We start from the raw sequence: 11,436 nt of genomic DNA, 5'->3' as shown, positions 1-11,436 counted from the left end.
AATGAGGAGCCAAAAATAGAGAAGTCATCCATAAAGATTTCAAGGAAATTTTCAGTCATGTCATGAAAGATAGCGGTCATGCATCTTTGAAATGTTGCAGGTGCATTGCACAAACCAAAGGGCATACGTCTAAACGCAAAAGTACCATAAGGGCAAGTGAAAGTAGTTTTCTCTTGGTCCTCAGGTGCAATTGTGATTTGATTGTATCCCGAATATCCATCTAAAAAGCAATAAAATTCATGACCTGCTAGTCGTTCAATCATTTGATCGATAAATGGCAAAGGGAAGTGATCTTTACGGGTTGCATCATTCAACTTCCTATAATCTATGCACACACGCCAACCCGTAATAGTTCGAGTGGGAATCAACTCATTTTTTTCATTAGTAATAACAGTAATCCCACCTTTTTTTGGCACACATTGTACAGGACTTACCCACGCACTATCAGAGATAGGATAGATAATACCTGCATCCAGAAGTTTAATCGTTTCAGCTTTTACTACCTCTTGCATCTTTGGATTGAGTCTCTTTTGTGGTTGTGCTAGAGGTGAGTATTGATCTTCCATCAGAATTTTGTGCATGCAAATTGAAGGACTTATCCCTTTGATGTCCGCAACCTTCCAAGCGAATGCGCCTTTATGCTCCTTAAGGACTCCCAAGAGTTTACTCTCCATGTCATCTGTCAAAGAAGAGGAAATAATAACAGGCAATTTATTATTTTCTCCTAAATATACGTACTTGAGATGTGGAGGTAGTGGTTTGAGCTCCAAAGTAGGTGGCTCCTCTAGGCTTGACTTCTGAGGCATTAAATATTTTCTATCTCCCAATTCCTCTAGTCTAAGCCTCACTTGCTTTCTCCAAGGTGGAATGGCATTCAAATGAGCTACCATCTCCATCTTTTCCTCGTCTAGCTCGTCCTCCCGCTTTTCAGTAGTGAGAGTGGCCTCCAATGGTTCTTTCAATCCATCCTGCACAAAATCACAAACAAGAGAATCCAAGACATCAATACGAAAGCAACTATCATTGTGTATTGTGTGCTTGAGAGTATTGAAAACATCAAAAATAATTTCTTCTTCTCCAACTCTCAGTCTCAATTTCCCCTCCTCAACATCAATCAGTGCTTTCCCTGTAGCCAGAAAAGGTCTCCCTAGGATTAAAGGCATCTCTAAATCTTCCTCCATGTCAAGTACCACAAAGTCTGCAGGAAAAATAAACTTATCCACTTTCACCAGAACATCTTCGACAATCCCACGTGGATACTTGACAGATCTGTCAGCCAGCTGTAACGACATCCTAGTTGGTTTGGGCTCGCCTAATCCCAGTCTCCTAAACACAGAAAAAGGCATCAGATTAATACTCGCACCAAGATCACATAGAGCTTTATGAAAATTAATGTCACCAATAATGCAAGGTATAGAGAAACTCCCTGGATCTTTTTGTTTAGGAGGCATCTTGTTTTGAACTAAAGCGGAGCAATTTTCGGTCAAATTCACTGTCATATGATCTTCGAGCTTCCGCTTATTCGCTAAGATATCTTTCAAGAATTTTGCATAACTTGGCATATTCAATAAAGCATCAGCAAAAGGAATGTTAATATGCAATTTTTTAAATATCCCAAGAAATTTACCAAATTGTGCATCTAATTTAGCTTTCTTCATTGCTGCAGGAAAAGGTGGAGGGATAACAATTTTATTTTGTGCAATAGGTGTAGATGTAGAGTTAGAAGACTTACCTCCTCGAGTTTCCATCTCATCCCCACCGTGCTTGGTCTTTTCTTCACTAGACTCGAGTGCTTTTCCACTACGCAATTCCACAGCCTTCACATGTTCTCTTGGGTTAGTTTCTGTGTTGCTTGGCAAAGTTCCTTGCTCCCTATTAGCAATCAACTTAGCCAATTGTCCGATTTGATTCTCTAACCCCTTTATGGATGCATCTTGATTCTGAAATCTCGTCTCTGTTAGTCATCATTTGCTCTAAATTGGACTTCTCCTCCCGAGGCGGCTCTGGCTTGAATCCTTGGTGCATCCCATATGGTGGACCTCTTTGTTGGCGATTTTGGCTGTTTTGGCCTCCCCACGAAAAGTTTGGGTGATTCCTCCATCCCGGATTGTATGTATTCGAATAAGGGTCATTTCTAGGACGGTTCTGGAATCCCACTTGTTTCACCGGTGCTCCCTCAGGCACATAAAATGGATTGCCATCTTGGCGATCCTGCACTTCATGCTCACCCCCACACTTGTCACAGAAAATTTCTTGCAGACGCATAGCCGACCCACTCATGCTCATCCCATCAATCTTTTTATTCAACGCCTCTAGCTGTGCTGAAACCGCAGACAAATCATTAACTTGATGAACTCCAGCACCTCGTCTCTGCCTATCAGACTGAGGATGATAGCTACTCGCAGCCATCTCCTCCAATAACTCATATCCTTCCTCAGCCGTCTTTCTCAGTAAGTTACCACATGCAGCAGCATCTATCATAGTACGGTTAGGAGTAATCAGACCATAGTAGAAAGTTTGAACAACTAACCCAAGCGGGAGCTCATGGTGTGGACATCTCCTCAACAAGTCCTTGTAGCGCTCCCATGCCTCGTAAGGTGACTCGTTCTCATATTGAGCAAACGTAGTAATGTCGGCTCTAAGCTTCATAGTCTTCGACGGAGGAAAGTACTTGATCAGGAATGCCTTTGCCATATCCTCCCATGTAGTGATAGACCTTACAGGCAAACAGTTTAACCACGACTTAGCTTTATCTTTCAGTGAAAATGTAAATAAGCGCAAACGAACAGCATCATCAGACACGCCATTAAACTTAAAAGTATCACAAATTTCAAGAAAGTCAGCTATATGAGAATTAGGGTCGTCAAGTGCACTTCCCCCAAATTGAACAGTGTTCTGAATCATCTGGACGATAGCTGGCTTGATCTCAAACTGATTAGCTCGGATGACTGGTCTTACGATGCTTGGACGTGCTCCATCAAGAGACGGCTGTGCATAATCTAACATTGGAATGCGACATGGTATCTCAACTTGTCTATTGTCATGCTGTTCCTCTCCACGTTCTTGCTCGTGTCTTTCCATCTGTTCTTTGAGTCTTTGTTGTTGTCTTCGACGTCTAGTTGTGCGTTCAATCTCGGGGTCAAAAGGCTCAAGCTTAAACTCGAGTGATCTTCGCATGCACCACCAGAAAAATCTACAACACAAGGAGAGTATCAAATAGCAATAAAATAAGTAATACTAAAGAATTTAAATGAGAAATAAAAAAATCGTGAATCAACAGTCCCCGGCAACGGCGCCAAAAACTTGATCGAGCAAAACTTGCACAGTTAATGGTCCCAAAATTTGTTTTATAAATGAAAGCTCGATTTAAATATCGCAAGTGCACGATAGTCAAGTTATAATAAACGTAAGTGAATACGAGTATCGATCCACGAGGACTGCGTCATACTCTTTTTATTTTCAGATAAAATTTCTTTAGCAACGATAAATTGCGTTGATGATTAAACTAATGTAAATTAAACAATTCAAATAATTAAAATGCAAAGAAAATGTGTTCAAAAGAGCAATGATTAATTTGGATTAAAAATCAAATGAGAAACGAATCTGTTGGGAATTTTCAGTTCACCTACCACTCGTGTTTAAACAATTACACTCGACTCTTACTCGTGCATTCGACGGAATTCCCTAGACTAATTAATATACTCTGTCGAGCTATATTAATACTAATCATAAACATGCAGTAATCAAGTATCCTCAATTATTTAACAGTTCAAGATTGCATTACTTCCTATGGAATCCACTAGCTTTCATCCGGGTGAAGTATCACTATCGACACGTACCCAATTCCGTATATCTACTAAAATTGTAAATCCGTGGTTTATACTATGTGATCTTATTGTTAATTATTCTATCGACATCATTAACAACATGAAATAATCAAAGGAAGTTAGCTAGGCTTCGATTGAAATAAGAACGAACAATAGCATAAACAAATCACTCATAACAACGTCGAGAAATAATGTTAAACAACATGTACGGGGTAGGATCCCCTCAAATCCCAACAAATCTAGAGTTTAGCTACTAAAATTCATAATAAAAACCAACAACAATCTAAGAAATGAAAACTGAATAATGAAAATACTAAAGATGACGACGGATGACGGCCACGACGCGTGGAAATCTCGAGGTCTTCGAAATCTCCTTTGCTCCTAGCCTCTTCTCCAAGAAAATATGCAGAAAATAATGATGTCCGACTCCAAAACGGCGCCCCTCTCGTGTATTAGGTCTATGGTGTAAGATAGAGTCCACAAAACTTGGAAACAAATCTTCTTGGATCTCGTCGCTCGCTAGGGCGGTCACTTTTGACCGCTGGGGCGAGTGGTTCTCGAATAAAAATCCTCGGCCATGTCTCTGGTCTCGCTGGGGCGGTCACTTTTGACCGCCCTAGCGAGAGGTTCGCGCAAAAACTCCTCGGCTAGACCAACATTCTCGCTGGGGCGGTCACTTTTGACCGCCCTAGCGAGACCTCTTCGCTGCTTTGACATATAAAATCCCACTTTTTGGTCCAATTCCTACAAAACAACCACAAAATACACGAGATCAGTCATATGCTAAATAATTGCTAAATTAAACTAAAACAAACTAATATGATGCATGAATGCGACTCAAAACCAACACTAAAAACACATAAAAACGAGTCCTATCAAAAGCTTTTAGCTTTGTTCTTCACAAGAAGAAAACCAAATCAAACTTATCAAAAATTGCATCTTTGTGGCGTTTGTCGATTGTTTTTCGCTCGGATTGTCAAAACAAGATCTTTGAAGGTTCGTTTGAAATTCGATTATTTTATCGTTGATATTTGTTGCTAAGTTTTAATAACTTAGAGGTGAATATCAAAAACCGTTACTTGTTTCAAAAGATCGGGACAACAAATCGATCATTGTTTGTTATTGAGTCGAGGGTGCGATTTCGATAATCGTGTTTGCTTATCATTCGTAAGAGGATTCACATCACGACGACACTTATCTTCCAAATAAGCCATGGAACTTCTTTCACAGTGGCTCACAAATCACCCAGGTTTTGTTCGCCCCTCCTCTCCATCGCACCAGCAAACCAATACTACTTAGACTATACCAGCAATACATTATTTCAAATGTAGTGTAGAAGCCGCGATTTTTTATGATCCTCCTCGCATGGGTTTTGGGTGTAAGAGATTTTTCTCAAAATCATGTTTTTTACGTACACATGACATGATATAATACGCGGAAGCTTAAATCGAGTATTACCTCCGGCCATTGAAAGTTTTGATTTCTCTGCTTTTCTTCTCGGTTGAAGCCTTCAAAGCACTCCACCCTCTCAATAGATGGTGTATATTTCTTTATGAGGTGTGTATGCTTAGGCATCTCAATCGCTCTATTTATAAGCGTTTTCTCATATCATCGATGAGTGTATCGGGAGACGAGATTCAGAAGAAGAAACGTGTACGCATCTCAGTTTTCTAAAGTGAGCACGTTTGTCAAAAGTTGTAGGTAATGGCCGTCGCCATTTCCTACACGTCTTTCCTTCTTCTAATTGATATGGGTCATTTTTTTCTTACATTCTCCCACTTGACCCATATATCTCATGTACCATAAGAAAAAACAAAATACATGAATCATGGCGATAGGTCATCTTAAAACGAATATTATCTTTTATGTATTACAATGCATTATGTCTCTCAAATCTGTATAACTTAATGAATAAACCAATGCTTATTCGAGGTCCAACTTTATTGATATTTCTCGAATAACTAAATGTGTGCACAACATATATGAGAAAATATCACATCATAGTTTCATTAATTTGTTTTTACAACAAATATTACATAAAGGAACCAAGTCCCATTCTTTCTGTATGATCCTTAAAATTCAATGGTGGCATGCCCTTAGTTAAAGGATCCGCAATCATCAATTCAGTACTAATGTGCTCGATGAGTAACTTCTTATCTTTAACACGTTCTCTTATGGCTAAATACTTAATGTCGATGTGCTTGCTTCGACTACCACTTTTGTTATTTTTAGCCATAAAAACAGCAGCTGAATTGTCACAATATATATTCTTAATGGCCTAGATATAGAATCCATAATTCTAAGCCCTGAAATGAAACTCTTCAACCATACACCATGTGAGGTTGCCTCAAAACAAGATACGAACTCAGCTTCCATAGTGGAAGTAGCAGTCAATGTCTGCTTTGCACTTCTCCAAGATACAGCTCCACCAGCTAGTATGAAAATATATCCTGAAGTGGATTTTCTTGAGTCAATGCAGCCAGCGTAGTCTGAATCAGAGTAGCCAATTACTTCCAAATTCTCAGTTCGTCTGAATATAAGCATATAATCTTTGGTCCCTTGAAGGTACCTCATGACTTTCTTTGCAGCTTTCCAATGGTCTAAACCTGGATTACTCTGATATCTTCCCAACATCCCAACAATAAATGCAATGTCAGGTCTAGTGCAAACCTGAGCATACATCAAGCTTCCGACAGCAGAAGCATAAGGAATGTTTTTCATTTGTTCCCGCTCTAGATCATTCTTTGGACATTGGCTCAAATTGAATTTAACGCCTTTCACAACGGGAGCTATACTTGGTGAACAATCTTTCATCCGATATCTCTCTAAAACTTTGTTGATATAGGTTTCTTGAGACATACCTATAATACCTTGAATTTTGTCTCTATGTATCTTAATGCCAATGACATAAGATGCCTCACCCATATCCTTCATATCAAAGTTTTTAGAGAGGAATTGTTTCACCTCATATAACAGACCATTATCATTGGTTGCAAGTAATATATCATCCACATATAGAATAAGGAAACAAATCTTGCTCCCACTGACCTTCTGGTATATACATTGATCCATGGGGTTCTCAACGAATCCGAATGAAGAGATAACATCATGAAATTTTAAATACCATTGACGGGAGGCTTGTTTCAATCCATATATAGATTTCTTAAGCTTACAAACCAATTGCTCACCATTACTAGAGAAGAATCCTTCATGTTGTTTCATATAAACCTCTTCCTCTAGTTCTCCATTGAGAAAAGCTGTTTTCACATCCATTTGTTGTAAATCTAAGTCAAAATATGCAACTAATGCTAGAATGATTCGAAGAGAATCTTTCTTAGATACAGGAGAAAAAGTCTCCTTGTAGTCGATTCCTTCCTGCTGAGTGAATCCTTTAGCAACGAGTCTTGCTTTATACCTTTCAATGTTGCCTAATGAATCTTTCTATGTTTTGAAAACCCATTTACATCCAATGGCTCTTACACCATCAGGCGACTGAACAAGATCCCAGACTCCATTAACTGCCATAGAATTCATCTCTTCTTTCATAGCATTAAACCATAGTTTTGACTCATTACAACTCATGGCTTGTGAAAACGTTTCAGGATCATTTTCGACTCCAATGTTAAAATCCGATTCTTGTAAATACACAACATAATCACTAGATATTGCTGATCTCCTTATTCTAGTAGATCTCCTTAGGTTGTTTGGTTGATCAACAATTTCTTGTTGTTCTTCATTAACAACTTGATCCACTGGATTTTCATCAGCAATTTGTGAACTTCAGTAACTGGTTGTCTAATACCCTTTTGGTCTTGAGGGGTGTGAATAACAAACAATCTATCATTTGAATAAGAGGGTTGTTCATTAATGTGATCATTCTCAAGAATTATGTCATTTGAATGATCACTCCCACTAATCAAATCATTCTCAAGAAATTTTGCATTTCTTGATTCCACAATTCTAGTGTTGTGAGATGGACAATATAATCTGTACCCTTTGGATTTTTCGGCATACCCAATGAAATATCCAATTATAGTTCTTGGGTCCAGTTTCTTTTCATGTGGGTTATAAACTCTTATTTCAGAAGGACAACCCCAAACGCGTATATGTTGCAAACTCGGTTTCCAACCTTTAAATAACTCAAATGGCGTCTTTGGGACAGCCTTAGTTGGAACTCGATTTAATATATACACAGCTGTCTTAAGAGCTTCAGTCCACAAGGATTTAGGAAGTTTAGAGCTACTCAACATGCTCCTCACCATGTCCAATAATGTTCGGTTTCTCCTCTCAGCTACGCCATTCTGGTCAGGAGAACCAGGCATAGTATATTGGGCAACAATCCCATGTTCTTGGAGAAACTTCGCAAACGGACCAGGTGCTTGTCCATTCTCAGTGTATCTACCATAATATTCTCCACCTCTATCAGTTCTCACGATCTTAATATGTTTTCCACATTGCTTCTCCACTTCAGCCTTAAAAACCTTAAAGGCTTCTAGTGCTTTGTTTTTATTATGAAGCATGTAGATATACATATATCGTGAATAATCATCAATGAAGGAGATGAAGTATTTCGGACTTTGGTACACATCAAACACTTTGACATTATATCTAATATGCAAAAATAATTTCTAACATGTATTGAAAATTGCACTGAATTTGGAAATATTTTAATGTGTACAAATTATTTAACAAAATGCTATATGTATACCGAATTATACATATAACTTAATTACACATTAAGTATTTATTTACTACTATTATTATTTAAAAAATAATAATAATAACCGAAACATGCAAGCAAATTCAAATTGTGTGGGACCATCATTTTATTTTATTATTATTACTATTTTATTTTTTTATTTTTTTATTTTTATTAACATAATAATAATAATAACATAATAATAATCATAAAATAATGCACATAAGAATAATTGGATAATAATAATAATAAAATAATGCACATAAGAATAATTGGATTCATGAATGTCATGCATTCAACGACAAGATGCTTAAGACGTGGGTCTCATACCATTTAATTCATATGGAAGACTTCACGTGATATCTGAGGAATGCTGTCTTCACGAATGCATCTTAATATATCACGAAGGCTTCAACTTCTCCGAAAAATTTTCAGAACCCTTCGTCTTAAAATTTTCTTTTCTCATAAAATTTTAAAAATTCAGAAAACTGTATATTATTTTCAAGATCTCATCCGAGAACTCCGAAGTACAACGTGAAGAAATTTTTCGAAGAAATTTTCAGGTACGTAAATTTTCTTAAAGTTCATATCCAAACTTCAAGATCCTTACGCAAATTTCAGAAAATAAAAAAATAAAAATTTCAAGGCAGAGGTATCGTTGCTCTGATACCAAATGTAAGAGATTTTTCTCAAAATCATGTTTTTTTACGTACACATGAACATGATATAATACGCGGAAGCTTAAATCGAGTATTACCTCCGACCATTGAAAGTTTTGATTTCTCTGCTTTTCTCTCGGTTGAAGCCTTCTAAGCACTCCACCCTCTCAATAGATGGTGTATATTTCTTTATGAGGTGTGTATGCTGAGGGACCTCAATCGCTCTATTTATAGGCGTTTTCTCATACCATCGATGAGTGTATCGGGAGACGAGATTCAGAAGAAGAAACGTGTACGCATCTCAGTTTTTTAAAGTGAGCACGTTTGTCAAAAGTTGTAGGTAATGGCCGTCACCATTTCTTACACGTTTTTCCTTCTTCTAATTGATATGGGTCATTTTTTTCTTACATTGGGTGCTTAGTTCGAAATGATTTTGCTCTAGTTATTGCAGCTATCCATGGGTGTTGCCCAGGAGTTTTTAACCCAACAGTATCCGAAGCTTTGAGCATTCGTGAGGAACTAAGTTGGCTCAAGGGGTTTCACATCTTTCGAACCTTGTTATTGAATTGGATGCACAATTAAGCTTTGAAGAAACCTAACTAGGATGTTTCGAGACTAGGATTGATTGTGGATGGATGTAGATTTCTTGCAGCGTAACTACTCTCGCTCATTCGCTTTCTTTTGCAGATCAACGAATCACGCAACTATCAAGAACAATTGATTCTATAGCTCGTCATGAAAACCGACTTATACCTTCGTCATCATTTATTTCGGATTTTCTGATCTTTCAGAATGAATATTATGTTTTATTTAAAAGAAAAAAACAGCATACATGTACACACATACGTAAGTATAGATTGCAAGGGGTCGAGATGTTATTTTGAAAGATATATGTATCTATCCAACTCATTTAATATTTTACTCGATCCATTTTTGAAAATTTTAAATATTTACTTGTCAGATAATCATATTCATTACGTTCTTTTACATATTTTATTATTTTTAAAACGAACATTTGTGATTAAAAAAAAAATTAGATTAGAAATTTAAGTTTAAAATTTTCTTTTAACTAAACCATTGTAATCAATTTAACTAAAAAATTTTGTTACCATGAAACAGTAGAACAAGTTGATAAAGCACCGGGCTAATGAACCCCCATTTAAAAGTTGGGAAAATTATTAAAAAAGAGGGGAGTGAATGTAATTTACTTTTTTATCTTTTGTTTTAAATTTGTTTGAAAACTAATTTTTTCATTTGTGTATTTAATTTTTATTTTAATTTTATATATAATAAAATCTATAATGTAATTAAATAAAAAAACTTACTCGACTCAATCTTTTCCATCTTTCCCGACTCAATCATAGGTGTCACTTCATTCCTTATCTTCACAAAACATCATTTTCTTCTCAACCTTCCATCCTGCATTCATTGTTTTGGTTTTTGGCTAACAATTAATAATGAGTCTACAAGGTATTCCTCTCCAACAAATCCAACGAAAAAACCACGTATTGGTAAGAATTATTTTGAGATATGAAATCAATTGGGTCTCGTCCTCGAGCCCTGGGTCGAGCAGTGTGAAGAGCTCGTGTGCTCGAGTTCTTCACGACCCAAGGTGAAGAAACACGACCCAAGGTGAAGGGTCGCTCTTCACGACCCCTTCACAACCCAGGGTGAGGGTCGCTCTTCACCCTTCACGACCCAGGGTCAAGAGCTTCACCCTGGTCCGTGTCTCCTGGGTCGTGACTTCACGACCCAGGGTGAAGCTTCACCAAGCTCCCTGGGTTGTGTCTTCTGGGTGGGTCGTGACGCGACCCAAGGTGAAGAGCTCTTCACTTTGTGTCGGAAAACAAACACGACCCACCTCGACCCAATTTAAAATGAACAAAACGGTTTAATTTTAAATTTTTAAAACTAATAACCTTTTTGTTTGTTTTTTTTTTTTTGTATATTTACTTCCCCACTAAACTTTGAAGGAATGAATTTTTTGAATGCAATTTAATTTTAGGATCAAGATACGTTGAAATCTGTAAGAAGTTTGTATCATTTTTTAAATGAGAAAGAGATTGAATATTTGGTGCAGTATATTCAATTCGGTAATTTAATTTTATGTGCTAAGGATTATAACAATTCCAATCAATTGTTATGGTTTTTGATGAGTAGGAAAAGTTATGACAGTGGAAGTGATGAATTTTGGATGATATATCGTAAACGACCTTTACGATTTTCATTGTTAGAGTATTGTAATTTGTTA

General features: G+C 37.1%; 1 long non-coding RNA gene and 1 other non-coding gene across 2 annotated transcripts; both read left to right on the top strand.

The window, feature by feature from the left end:
- The first annotated feature begins 2,539 nt into the window (after window positions 1-2,539).
- On the top strand, window positions 2,540-2,646 carry LOC140806471 (small nucleolar RNA R71). The gene has a single exon (XR_012112543.1). It is a non-coding gene; the product is annotated as a small nucleolar RNA R71 (small nucleolar RNA).
- Window positions 2,647-8,803: 6,157 nt separating this feature from the next.
- On the top strand, window positions 8,804-10,037 carry LOC140805206 (uncharacterized). The gene is made up of 3 exons (XR_012112292.1): window positions 8,804-9,089; window positions 9,420-9,525; window positions 9,637-10,037. It is a non-coding gene; the product is annotated as an uncharacterized lncRNA (long non-coding RNA).
- Window positions 10,038-11,436: the final 1,399 nt, after the last annotated feature.

The sequence above is a fragment of the Primulina eburnea genome, chromosome 11 (assembly GCF_022965805.1).
Source record: "Primulina eburnea isolate SZY01 chromosome 11, ASM2296580v1, whole genome shotgun sequence".
Taxonomy (NCBI): Eukaryota; Viridiplantae; Streptophyta; class Magnoliopsida; order Lamiales; family Gesneriaceae; genus Primulina; species Primulina eburnea.
This window is presented reverse-complemented; position numbering and strand designations above follow the sequence as displayed.